Source organism: Carcharhinus amblyrhynchos, chromosome 15, assembly GCF_965287045.1.
Source record: "Carcharhinus amblyrhynchos chromosome 15, sCarAmb.v2.hapA, whole genome shotgun sequence".
NCBI classification, from domain to species: domain Eukaryota; kingdom Metazoa; phylum Chordata; class Chondrichthyes; order Carcharhiniformes; family Carcharhinidae; genus Carcharhinus; species Carcharhinus amblyrhynchos.
In genome coordinates this window covers 63,434,421-63,448,422 of record NC_137338.1, presented here as the reverse complement: position 1 = coordinate 63,448,422, position 14,002 = coordinate 63,434,421, and the positions used below count along the sequence as shown (strand labels likewise).

General features: G+C 41.8%; 1 protein-coding gene across 4 annotated transcripts in view; it reads right to left on the bottom strand.

Moving 5' to 3' along the window:
- The window catches only part of LOC145353369 (cyclin-dependent kinase-like 5), a 208,296-nt gene extending 196,907 nt beyond the window's left edge, over positions 1-11,389 (bottom strand). For 2 of the 4 annotated variants that reach the window (XM_080204064.1, XM_080204067.1), the window contains exon 1: positions 11,302-11,389. The gene's annotated coding sequence lies outside the window, so the exon portion shown is untranslated. Of the gene's footprint in view, positions 1-9,381; positions 9,481-10,830; positions 11,077-11,301 lie in introns of those variants that run through there. The other 2 variants (XM_080204066.1, XM_080204065.1) reach the window with 2 other exon arrangements.
- Positions 11,390-14,002: the final 2,613 nt, after the last annotated feature.

The following is a 14,002-nucleotide window of genomic DNA, read 5'->3' as shown; positions in this document are numbered from 1 at the left end:
GTAGGGGGCGTGAGTAAGGATGGTGGCGTTCCGGCAAATAGGGTACAGGTGAAGGCTGGGATGAAGGCACTTTAACTGAATGCACGAAGCATTCGGAATAAAGTGAATGAGCTGGTGGCGCAGATCAGCACAAATGGATATGATCTGATGGCCATTACAGAGATGTGGCTGCAAGGTGACAGGGACTGGGAGCTGAATGTCCAGGGGTATCAAGTGTTTAGGAAGGATAGACGAGAGGGAAAAGGGGGGGAGCGTAGCTCTACTGATTAAGGATAGCATCAGGGTGGTAGTAAGGGATGATATAGGAGCCAAAGAGCAGAAAGTGGAATCGTTGTGGGTGGAGATTAGGAACAGCAAAGGGAGGAAGACGCTGGTGGGTGTCATCTATAGGCCCCCAAATAATGATCTGGAGGTGGGGCGGGCTATTAACGTGCAAATAAATGTGGCGTGCAGGAATAGAACGGCGATAATTATGGGGGATTTCAATCTACATATTGTTTGGTCGACCCATGTTGGACGCGGTGGGCTTGAGGTAGAGTTCTTGGAATGCTGCCGGGATAGTTTCCTTGAACAGTGTGTGTTGGAGCCGACGAGGGAGCGAGCTATCTTGGATCTGGTATTATGTAATGAGGCAGGTAGAATTAGGGACCTTGTGGTGAAGGATCCTCTTGGGAAGAGTGATCATTGTATGGTGGAGTTTCTGATGCAGATGGAGGAGGAGAAAGTGGGTTCCCGGACCTGTGTCCTTTGTTTGAACAGAGGGGGGTACGGTAGGATGAGAGAGGAATTGGCGAATGTTGATTGGGGGAGTGCATTGGAAGGTAGGTCTGCTGAGGAACAGTGGAGGATCCTTAAGGAGATCTTTCTTGGTGCTCAGCAGAAATTTATTCCGATGGTTAAAAAGGATCGTAGGAGGAGAGATAATCAGCCGTGGATAATGAAGGAGATAAAGGAAAGTGTTAAATTAAAAGCGGATGCGTTTAGAGTAGCTAAGAGTAGTGGGCGAGAAGAGGATTGGGAGAGGTTTAAATATCAACAAAGAATGACGAAGAAGTTGATAAAGAAGGGTAGGATAAACTACGAAGCTAGGCTAGCGCTTAATATAAAAAAGATAGTAAGAGCTTTTATAAATATATAAAAAGGAAGAGGCTGACTAGGGTGAATGTTGGACCCTTAGAGGATGAGGGGGAGGGACTTAGTGGTAGGGGATGGGGAAATGGCTGAGGCATTGAATAACTTTTTTGTTTCGCTCTTCACGAAGGAGGACGTGAATAATTTGCCGGGTGTTCGCAATGGAAAGATGGTAGGAGTGGAGGGCCTGAATGACATTATTGTTACTAGAGAGGCAGTGCTCGACAGACTGGAGGGACTGATTGTAGACAAGTCCCCAGGACCGGATGGAATGCATCCAAGGGTTCTGAGAGAAATGGCGGAGGTGATAGTGGATGCCTTGGTGATTATTTTCCAAACATCGCTGGATTCCGGGAAAGTGATGGAAGATTGGAAAACGGCTAATGTTATGCCGTTGTTTAAGAAGGGTGGCAGGCAAAAGACAGGGAATTATAGGTCGGTTAGTTTAACATCTGTTGTAGGTAAGATGTTAGAATCCGTGATCAAGGAGAAAATAGCGAGGCATCTTGAGGACAACTGTTTGATAGAGCAGACACAGCACGGTTTTGTTAAGGGGAAGTCGTGTCTGACGAATTTATTGGAGTTCTATGAGGATGTGTCTAGGGCGGTGGATAGAGGAGAGCCGGTGGATGTGGTCTTTCTTGATCTTCAGAAGGCGTTTGATAAGGTGCCGCACAAGAGGTTATTACAGAAGGTTCGAAGGCATGGAGTTCGGGGTAGGGTGTTAGCGTGGATAGGGGATTGGCTGTCAAATAGGAGGCAGAGAGTGGGGGTCAATGGGTGCTATTCGGATTGGCGGTTGGTGGCTAGTGGAGTGCCCCAGGGATCGGTGCTGGGGCCTCAGCTATTTACCATTTATATAGACGATCTGGAGGAGGGAACCAAGTGTATGGTGTCGAAATTTGCTGATGACACCAAGATTGGTGGAACAGCAAGTTGTGCGGAGGGCGTGGAAAGTCTGCAGAAGGATCTAGATAGGCTGGGCGAATGGGCCAGGAACTGGCAAATGGAATTTAATGTTGGCAAGTGTGAAGTTGTCCACTTTGGTAGGAATAATGGTAGGAAGGACTATTACTTACATGGCGAAAAACTGCAGCATGCGACCTCGGGGTCCTCGTGCATGAGTCGCAAAAACCCAGCCTGCAGGTGCAGCAGGTGGTCAGGAAGGCGAATGGGATGCTGGCCTTCATAGCGAGGGGGATTGAATATAAAAGTAGGGAGGTCTAGCTGCAACTGTACAGGGCACTGGTGAGGCCGCAGCTGGAGTACTGTGTGCAGTTTTGGGCGCCGCACTTACGGAAGGGTATTTTGGCCTTGGAGGGAGTGCAGAGAAGGTTTACTAGGCTGATACTGGAGTTGAGGGGGTTGAGCTATGAGGAGAGGCTGAATAAACTAGGCTTGTACTCGTTAGAGTTTAGAAGAATGAGGAGAGATCCCATTGAGACATATAAGATGATGAATGGGATGGATAGGATAGAGGTGGAGAGGCTCTTCCGCTCAGAAAGGACAGTAGGACTAGAGGGCACAGCCTCAAGATAAAGGGGGGGGCGGTTTAAAATGGAGTTGAGGAGGAACTTCTTCACTCAAAGGGTGGTGAATCTCTGGAATTCTCTGCCCGTTGAAGTGGTGGAGGCTGCCTCGCTAAATACATTTAAGACGCGGGTTGATAGGTTTTTGATAGGCAAGGGGATTAAGGGTTATGGGGAGAGGGCAGGAAAGTGGAACTGAGCCATGACAGATCAGCCATGATCTTACTGAATGGTGGGGCAGGCTCGAAGGGCTAGACGGCCTACTCCTGCTCCTATTTCTTATGTTCTTATACCCATGTAACTATCTAAATGATTTTTAAAACACAAAATTGTAACCGCCTCTACTACTACCTCTGGCAGCTTGAATCAACTCACCATCCTCCGTGTGAAAAAATTGCTCCTCTGGACACTTTTGGATCTCTCCCCTCTCACTTTAAATCTATGCCCTCCAGTTTTACACTCCCCTACCTTTGGGAAAAGATACTGACTATGTACCTTGTCAATGCCCCTCATTATTTTATAGATCTTTATAAAGTCACCCCTCAGCGTCCTATGCTCCACAGAAAAAAGTCCCAGGCAATTCAGCCTCTCCTTATAACTCAATCCAAGTCCCAGTAGCTTCCTAGTAAATCTTTTCTGCACTCTTTCTAGTTTAATAATATCCTTTCTATAATAGGGTGACCAGACTTGCACACAGTATTCCAAGTGTGGCCTTACCATTGTCTTATACAACTTCAACAAGATGTCCCAACTCCTGTATTCAATGTTCTGACTGATGAAAGCAAGTATGCCGAATGCCTTCTTCACCACTTTGTCTACCTGTAACTCCACTTCCAAGGAGCTATGAACATGTGTCCCTAGATCTCTTTGTTCTGTAATTCTCTCCAACGCCCTACCATTAACTGAGTAAGTCCTGCTCTGGTTCAATCTACCAAAATGTATTACCTCGCATTTGTCTAAATTAAACTCCATCCGCCATTTGTCAGCCTACTGGCCCAATGCAAGTAACTATTCAAAGAAATATAATTTCCCTCTGACCTAAATTTAAACATCCAGGTTTGACAGACATGTATGCAATATTTTTATTCATCTAAGCACAAATACACATATTTGATCACTTTTTGATCTCTGTACAATTAAGTATGGAAACATCTTTTCTCTATCATCCATTTCCATGATTTTGAACATCAGATATTTAGCAGCTAAACAGTAATATAACTTTAATAGAACACTGCTATGAAAATGTATTTTATCTTGCAACAGGAGGGGTATCCATGTACAAAAGCTGAATATTGCAACTTGCACGATAATTAAAATTTATTTCAGTTTTTAACAATTTAACTGGGAAGTTCCCAGTTATAGAAATGATTCCAAATTCATTTTTCTGAAAACACAATTTGTACCTAGCCCACTAACTGGCAGAATCGATAACTCATGATCTCAAAATGGTATTATCTACTCAGACCACTTGACCCTATCCACCATTCCTCTCCCTTCACCATTGACAGTTACAATAGTATACACCATATAAAGGATGCATTGCAGAAACTCATCAAGCCTCCTTTTACAGCAGCTCCCCATGGTCTTTAATACTCAAGCCAAGTTAGCAGATTCATTGGAACACCACTAACTGCAGGTTTCCTTCCAAGCCATACACAAGCCTAACTGACAACTATATTGCCATTTCTTCACTGTTGTTAGATCAAAATCCTGGAAATCCCTTCCTCGCATGGGTAACTACAACATATTGACTGCAGCATTCAAGATGGAGCTCATTACATCTTTCTCAAGGTCAATTTGCGATGGGCAACAAATGCTGGCCTAGCCAAATATGCCCACATTCCATGAAAGAATAAAAGAGCATCACATGTCATTTCTGCTTCTCAGTCCTCTAATTTACCAGCAAGAAATATTCACATCATCTATTCAATAAATTAACTGTTAGATCACTGGCAAGTTTAGGAAAATTCACATCTCACTGAGTAAATCACTGGGATTCCAGCACACTAGCAATGTTGAAAATAATGTGTTGGAACCAAAGCCAGGAATTGCTTTATTAGTAGAATATTAACACTAAACTATAAAATAAGTCAATACTTTATAATTGTCACACTATATTTTGTTTAGTACAACCCCTCCGATTTGAATTTTATTTCTATCCAATTTAATCTAACTTCCGTCCACATCAACTTTGTTCTGGCTCACACCAATTTTGGAATGGAAATAATTTTTCATTGGCTGAAAACAACCTTTGGAAACAAGCTTTCCTGTCAACTCAAAAGTGATGATGTAACTGTTGATATAGTTGAACAGAGAGTTTTAAAAACTTGATGCAAAAAGTGAGAAGACTCTAAACCCTTGAAAATTTTTTCCTGACACAGTAAATGGTGTTTTTTTTAAATTTAGAAATTAATTGCAAAATCTATTTTTCACAATTTTTATCTGATAAATGAAACTGATTTTTTCAGGAAACTTAAAGTTGTAAATACAAAGCCTTACAGATAGTTACTCTGCAATGTGGTAGTTGCCTCTGGAAACAACTAGTAAAGAACTACTACCAAATTCCTGATTTTACCGAAGAGTTGCACTCATTTTTGAAAAAAACAAAATCTTCATGCAGTAAGCAGATCAACCTTGTCAGAAGGCCGGTTTAAAAAGTCAGAATATCGTTACAAGACAATTTATTTAACCTCACATTCCTAATAGAGTAACTTTACGATACTCTACAGCTGAAGCACACAAAATTTCACATTCTTATGAAAAAGAATATTTGTATAATTCTTGTCAGGTGCCCAATCTCTAACATTACCTGTCCAAGGCACAATCAAACAAGTTTATTTACTTGAGCACTGCATCAGCCAAATAATTTTCTAATTTTCTCCTCTTTCCTGGTGTGTTTTATCTCACTGAAATACATGAAGTTTAAGTGTTCTATTTACAAGGCAGTATTTTTAGTGCAACTGCCTTTAAGAAGTAGGGCAATGTAACATCTGCTCTCTGATTAATGGACACTGGCTTCTTACATTCTCTGCAGGATCTTAATTAGTGGGCTTCACTTTTGAATTGCATTTACAAAACAATAGTTTATATTTATCTCAAAAAACAGCTATTAAATCTTGTACATAACCATCCTCAATTACAAACACTGAAGTTTCCTAGAAAAATCAAAAGATTTTCTCTCTGATCAATAGATTTTTGAGGGTCTTTATGGAAATGGAGCAAAGGCAGGTAAGTGGAGCTGAAGTACATGATCCATGATCTAAGCAAATGGTGAAACAGGCTTGTGGGACTGAATGGCCTAATTTGCTTCCTAAGTAGATCAAAACCTGATTCTCCAAAACGACATCAACACTGAACGTCCTACTTTATCTGCTGATATCCAAAAGGAAATAGACACATGAGATTAATGTAACTTGCCCAGATATAATGTCACAATGTGCTTTGTCAGATTCATAAACTGTGTAATATGACAATGTAAAATAATTATTTAGGGCATTTCTTCTTAATTCATTGTTATGGGAAAGGGGATTTTCATCTTAGATGACTGTGACCACGATGCACTTTTACCTCATCATTCTCAATTTCTTTGCGGACTTTAAATGGCACTCAACTTTTCCACTGTCCCGCTGTAGGTCAAACCCCACGTGGGTCCTCTCCTCCCTATCCAGTCTTAGCCATATATCTTGAATTTATCTATCTGCTGGTAACACATAAAATCCCTACAATGCAGAAGGAGGCCATTTGGCCCATAAGGCCTGAACCAACAATAATTTCACCCAGGCCTCATCCCATGTATTTACCCTGCAATGTAATCTCCCTGACACTAACAAGGAATTTAGCATGGCAAATCAACCTAACCCGCACATCTTAAGAGTGTGGGAGGAAACCCACACAGACAAAGAGAATGCGTAGACTCCACACAATCACCCAAGAGCGGAATTGAACCCAAGACCTTGATGCTGTGGGGCAGTAGTATTAGCCACTGTGCCACCCTTACCTCTGGAGTTTCTTTAAAAACCTATCCTTGGCTCCCTCCTATATCTCACTTTGATGCTGCCCCTCTACAACAGCCATCAAAAACATAACATTGGATTCCACATGCACGCTGATCACACCCACTTCAACCTCACCACAGACTCTCATGGTCATTCTACTGCCCCAGCATGAGCCAAAGTTCCATTCAAATGAACCTTGAGAAGATGGAAGCTATTGCCTTTAACCCCCACCATCCTGGTCTTTCCCTTCTCTATCACTGTAAACTTTTCTTTCACTACAAACATCAGAGGACTCAGTCTAGTCTCCATTTTCTTCGCCCCACAATTGGCAGCAGTCCTTTCAGCCACCTAGGCCTCCCTAAATTTGTCTCCATTTCTTCTTGATCAAGACATGTCCCAAAACTTTACTTATTTTAATATCTCCCTCTATGTCTCAATATCACCCAGTATGTTTTACTGCGTTAAAGCTATGATATAAATGTAACAAGTTTTTTTTGTACCAAGGGCACTTTTACTTTTGTAGCAGAGGATATGATTTACAAGGTTTCAGGGCGTGACCTTCGGGGATTATGCAATTAAATAAGCACCAATAGAGGTTGAATAAAAAGATGTGTAAGAGGGGAAGTAAGTCAGATAAAAGCAAGGGTCAGAGAAATTAAACAGTAACATCAAATGCACAGCAAGGATCAGAAATATAAATTAAAATTTCACAAACTACACAAATTGACGATTCTACACAGATGTTTTACAAAATCTCAACCCGGAGAAGCCCTAAATATAAAATTTTTAAACATCAGTATAATCTCAAAAGAGCTTCATTAGCAAATGAAAATAGCAGTATTCAAACTATAGTGCTAGTATTTTTAGAGCAAAATATTTTTGTGAAAGCTCAAATAAAACTGCATCTAGAAAATCCCACACCCCAAAGTCCCTCCCCTCATTCTCAAGATCTATTTAAACTCATTTTTGTTTCTGTCTACTTCAAAGACTGAAGAATCACCAGGTGCCTTGATCAAACAGTTGTAACTCATTGAGTCATAACGAGTTGTGGCTTCATGTTTGAATCTCTGTAAGAGTGTAGATCATCCTTGGCAGCCAAATCAAAATAATTTCATAAATATGCCCACAATTGGAATTCTTTCCTCTTGAATGTTCATCGTCTGAGATCATTACTTAGAATAAATAATGCATTCAAACATCACATGTAAATGGTTGGAACTTGCCCAACTAGCACTTATTCAAGTCTTGAAACTGCAGTATTTAAGACAGGGTGGGGGTACAAATATGAATGAACACTACTAATGATTTAATGTTTTGTTAATTTGAGAAAGGCTAGATTTTATTTTCTAACCCAGGCATTCAAGGTGACAGTACTTGTTATTTCCTAAATGAATTTGCAGTGTGGGGCTGCCCAAACTTCAATGACTGTCTCCAATCCCATTTTTCAGCTGTTCCTCTTCGTCATAAGTTTACCACATAAATTCATAATTGTGGCATTATAGCACAATACTGACAGATTAGTCTTTTTTTCTTTTCAATTACAGTGCAATTCCAGCATTCTGTATGTTAAGTGTTTGTTGAAGTTTCTACTTCTATCCATCTCTCTGGATTGTTTTAATAAGTATTAAGGAAAGAATAGCAGGACATCAGAATACTATCAGGCAATGTCAACATGAATTTGTGTTTTTGAAAAAACATGTTTTGAGGATATAACAGGATGAATAAAGTTGTACCAGTCAGCTTAATGCATTTGGATTTCAAAAAAGCATTCACATAAAAGGCTACTACACAAAATAAGAACTCATGGCTCTGGGGGTGGTACATTATCTTGGGTAGAGGATTGGTTAACTGACAAGACAGAATTGAGATAGATAGGTCATTTTCAGGCTGGAAAACTACATTCATCTTTTTTATCCATTGGACACAGACATTGCTGGCTAGCCAGCATTTATTGCCCATCCCTACTTGTCCTTGAACTGAATGGCATACAAGGCCATTTCAGAGTGCATCTGAGAGTCAACCATACTGCTGTGGCTCTGGAGTCACATGCAGACCAGACCAGGTAAAAATGACAGATTTCCTTCCCTGACAATTGTTTTATGATCATCAGGTAGATTCATAATTCCAGATATTTTTATTGGATTCAAATTCCACCATGTCAGGATTCGAACCTGGGTCCCCAGAATGTTAGCTGAGTTTCCAGATTAAAGATCTAGCGATAATACCACTAGGCCACCACATCTCTGACTAACGGAGTGTAACAAGGATCAGTGCTGGGGCCTCAACTACGTAGATGAAGGGATGAAACTGTGGTCAAATTTGCTGGTGACCCAAAGATAGGTAGAAAAGCAAATTGTGAAGATAGAAAGAGTCTGCAAAATGATATAGATAGGTTTCATTCATGGGCAAAAATGATGATGTGTAATGTGGGAAAATGTAAGGTCGTACACTTTTACAGTAAGAATAGAAAAGCAGACTATTATTTAAATGGAGAGACGGCAGAATGCTGTGATAGAGGGACCTGGGTGGCATTATACATGAATCACAAACAGTTAACAGGTACAGTAAATAATTAAGAAGGCAAATGGAATATTGGTCTTCATTTCAAGGGGATGGAGTATAAAAGTGAAGTAGGGAAGTCAAATTACAGCTGTACAGGATATTAGTAAGACTACATCTGGAGTATTGTGCACAGTTTCGGTCTCTTTACTTGAGGAAGGATATACCTGCATTGGAAGCAGTTCAGAGAAGATTCACAAGGCTGATTCCTGGGATGAAGGAGTTGGATTATGATGACAGGTTGTACAGGTTGGGCCTGTACTCTGCTGTTAAAAAGAATGAGAACCAATCTTATCAAAGCACATAAGATTCTGAGGAGATAGTACAGGGTAGATGCTGGAAGGATAGAATCATAGAATCTCTGCAGTGCAGAAGGAGGCCATTCGACCCATCATCTACACTGACTCTCCGACAGAGCACCTTACCCACCCCCCCACCCTATCCCCCTAACCCTATGCATTTACCCCGCTAATCCCCTGACCTACACGTTTTTGGACAGTAAGGGGCAATTTAGCATGGCTAATCCACCTAACCAGCATACAGTTGGACCTTGCAGTGTGTTCCCACTTCAACATACTTGCTACTTAACTTTATAAACTTCTTTGGAAATTCAATTGGAAGCATGCTTATAAAAAGAAAAACAATGGAACAAATCACATAACACCTTGTCAAAGATCTATTTGAAAGGTCTACAAGCTTGAAACATTTACTCTTGTTTCTCCCTCCATAGATGCCCTTGACTTGCTAAGTGTTTTCAGCACTTATGTTTTGGGGCCTATTATCTCTATTGGTTAGATCAGGAGTGAGATAAAGACAGAAATAAAAGTAGGTCATTTGTGTGGTGGGGCAATGCTTAGAACAATTTATCAACAGTTTAAATAGGGCATCACCATCTATAATTCCATATTAATTTATAGTTTGTGGAAAATACCCACAGAACAAAAACACATACAAATGACAGAGAGAAAATTAGTTACTAAAAGAAAATAACTAATCCTAATCAGGCCATGTTGAATATATTTTGATGTTCCAATATACCTGAGTCCACTTTACAACTAATCATAAACGATATCAACAATCTTCCCTTTAAGACTGCTATGAGGTCATTTTCTTTAATTACACTAAATACAATGGCAATCAACACCCAATCTAAAATTATAAGCATATACATCCTGCATTGTTAATTTCATGACACATATAAAAGAACCCAAAATAAAGCTGGGCAGTACATAAATGAAGATTCACTAAAAGAGGTGCATAAATGAAGGTTTATATTAACTCAATCCACAACTTCAATGGATTAAGAGCTGATATTTAAGTGTGGTTTAGGAAAATAGGTCAAATAATTTCCACTCAAATGATTCGCATGACTTGCTCTTAAAAAAACGCAAGATACAATGTCTTTTGCCAAGCAGAAGATTCAAAAGATCAATACATATTAATTTAAATTCCTTGTTTTCAAAACATATACTAAATCACACTCAGTATCATTTCATATCAGAATATATGGAGTAATGAATACGCTGCAAATGCATGTCAACAGGTGAAAGGGTTCAGGTTAACGATGACAATTACATTGCTGAAATTATTAACAATTAATCAAGCAAAACCATTACCAATCAGCGAGTGAAAAACAATTTACATCAATACCAACACCCCCATCAACCCTCTACTCCATCAGAACAGTCGTTAGGATCCTATTTCCAGTTGCTTCTTCCCTTTACTGCTGCCTGAAGCTCAGGTTCCTGCGCGAACTGGACTATAGGAGCCGATAGGTGAGGGGCCAGGGGCGCGCCAGGCTGATTGTTTTCCCCAGGGCCGGAGCCGCGAGGCTGATTGTTTTTCCCCAGGGCGCAGGTCTGGGTGCTCGAGCTGCGGCGCGCGCTGCAACCACCACCTCCTCCTCCTCCTTCTCCTCCCAGTCCGGCGCTAGTGAGCAGCGGTTAGATCTCGCAGTGTAATATCCGGGAGGGGGGAAGTGGGGGAATAACAACTCACCCACCACCAGGAAAAGAGAAAAAGGTAATGTCGACAGACCGAGCAATGGGTCAAACGATTTCCCAGTCCCACTCCCAACCCTCACTCACCTGCAGTGAGAAGCACTTCGCTCCGCAGCCCCAACCGCTCAACGAAACCGCCATATTCCATTGCGTAACCGCGACGTCAGGACTATCGCGTGCACGGATGACTCAGTCCGTTAGGCGGCTCGCGGCGGAATCTTTCCCCAGGTTACCCCCCTCCCCCGGGGCGTCGTGGGGGCATAACCGTGGTTGAAGGCCACTGGTTCCTGCAGGGCCCCAGCGGCCGCCAGCCCCCTCCCTGGTAACGTTCAGCACTGAGCCACTCTACTCATCCCCTCTTTCAGCGCCGAGACAGGGCTGGTCACTGAGCCACCACCCAATGTTGATTCGGGTCGCATCGAAAATTATTCACGAAACAAATGACATTTTTTTCCCTCCCTATAAAAAAATAGGATGATGATGGGTCCGCCACTCCAACCACACAAACAGGGCCCTGTATGTGTCTGTGTTCATTAAGCCTCGTTCATTCGTTCACTCACTTCAAGGGGTACCCGGACTCGAAATATTAGTTCTGTTCTCTCCCCACAGATGCTGTCAGACATGCTGAGATTTTCCAACATTTTCTGTTTTTTATTTCCAATTCCAGCATCTATAGTATTTGCTTTTTATCTTCATTCATTCACTTCCTGCTTCATTCCTTCCCTGGGTCACCAGTTTTCCTCTTCAGCCTGTCTAGGCTGTTGCTCTCGAGACCAATTTGGCTAAGCAGCAGAAATACACTTCTCTTGGACTAATTCAAAATTAAACCAGCAGCTTTCACACTATCTTTCCCATTCCTTAATTTTGGTATGACTGGTATATTTAATATTTTTGATAGAATTAATTGTAGAAAATGTGTGCTATTTATATTTTGTCTGCATAGTTTAAGTCTCCAAAGGAGAAGAGCTCAAAACAGGCTATTTGAATGATTTTGAGGAACTTGTCAGGACACCTGGGCAGTTGATGAAAATCTGGGACGCTCACAGCAAAACCAGGAAGTCTGGCTGTCCTACCTCCATTACCTCAACTCCCTGATGTTACTGAGACAGGATGTTATGATGATAATGGAGAAGTTACAGAAGTTAAGCTAACCAGCCAGTAGTTACCTGCCTTTTCTCGGCCCTCAGTATTGAGGGGGACAAGAAGCAAAACGTGATCTTGTTAATGGCGTATGGGGTCCTGACCTTCAATGTAATCAAAAGTCTGACCTACCTGGGTGCCTCTGACTCCCAAGTCTTTAATGAATTTGTGGAGTTGGTTATGATTCTAATACTCCAGTGATACTGCTTTAAGACGGCAGGGCAAACCCCTAGTGAACCCCTCACCAAATGTCTTAGCAGGTTGCAAAACTGGCAGAGTACTGTGAATTCAGGCCTCCCCAAATAACATGAGATACACTGATCTGTAGAATTAACAAAATGACAGTGCAAAAACTTATTGCCCTCTGGGGGGGTGGTGGTGAAGGGCTTCATGCAACGTCCATCTCTCAACTGAGAACGATATTAGTAAAATATCCCAGCCTCTGGCAGCGGTCACATCAGCAAGGAAGTCAGGAATAGCCTTCAGACTCCTAGGAAGCCTATTCCAGAAGAGGTGCTGTCGAAGGCCACAATCGAGGCTAAGATGTGGGGACAGTCAAAATGCATGATATTTTGGGAAAAGGCCAAGACCTTGCAGATAGCCCATAAGCAGGGAATACAATGCAATTAAATTGCATCTTCACGACAAAAGTTGCCCTCAATAGTAAAGTTGTTACTAAGTAGCCACCCATTAAAAATGGAAACGGGTATGGGGCTGTGCTTTGTTATTGGGGAGCAGACTTCTCATTGCCTCCGGGCTGGAATTCAGCTCCTAAACTTAGAAAGCACAAAGGCCAGGCAGGTCACCTAGACAGGGGAATCATTGCAGATAAAGAGCACCACATTGACCTTGGTGATAGGCAGCAATCAGCTCAACTTCCACTCATCATTGTATTGGGGGACTGTACAAAGTCATCAATTTAAGAAGAACTTGCAGAAAATAAATATTTGCCAACGCCTAAATATTTTGGGAGCAAGACCATTTCCATACTCCCTACTCAAAGGTAAAGTCTGAACTGGAATGCCTGGAAAAGCCATGCATCATTACATCCATGATGTGGATATGCTGGCGTTGGACTGGGGTAAACACAGTAAAAAGTCTGACAACACCAGGTTTAAGTCCAACCGATTTATTTGATAGTAAACTCACAAGCTTTCGAGGTTAAGCTCTTCTTCAGGTGAATGGAGAGGCTCCATTCCATTCACTCTCCATTCATAGAACAGTACAGCGCAGAACAGGCCCTTCAGCCCATGATGTTGCGCCGACCAGTTAAAAAGCAATGACCCTCTAACCTAAACCAAACCCTTTCCATCCATAAACCTATCCACGGATCTCTTAAACGCCCCCAAACGAGGTGCATTTACAACTACAGCAGGCAGGGCATTCCAATCCCTCACCACCCTCTGGGTAAAGAACCTACCCCTGACATCCGTCCTATAACTACCACCCCTTAATTTAAAGCTATGCCCCCTCGTGCTAGCTTTCTCCATCCGAGGAAAAAGGCTATCACTGTCCACCCTATCTAAACCTCTAATCGTCTGAATTCACCTGAAGAAGAGCTTAACCTCGAAAGCTTGTGAGTTTACTATCAAATAAATCGGTTGGACTTAAACCTGGTGTTGTCAGACTTTTTATTGTCATTACATCC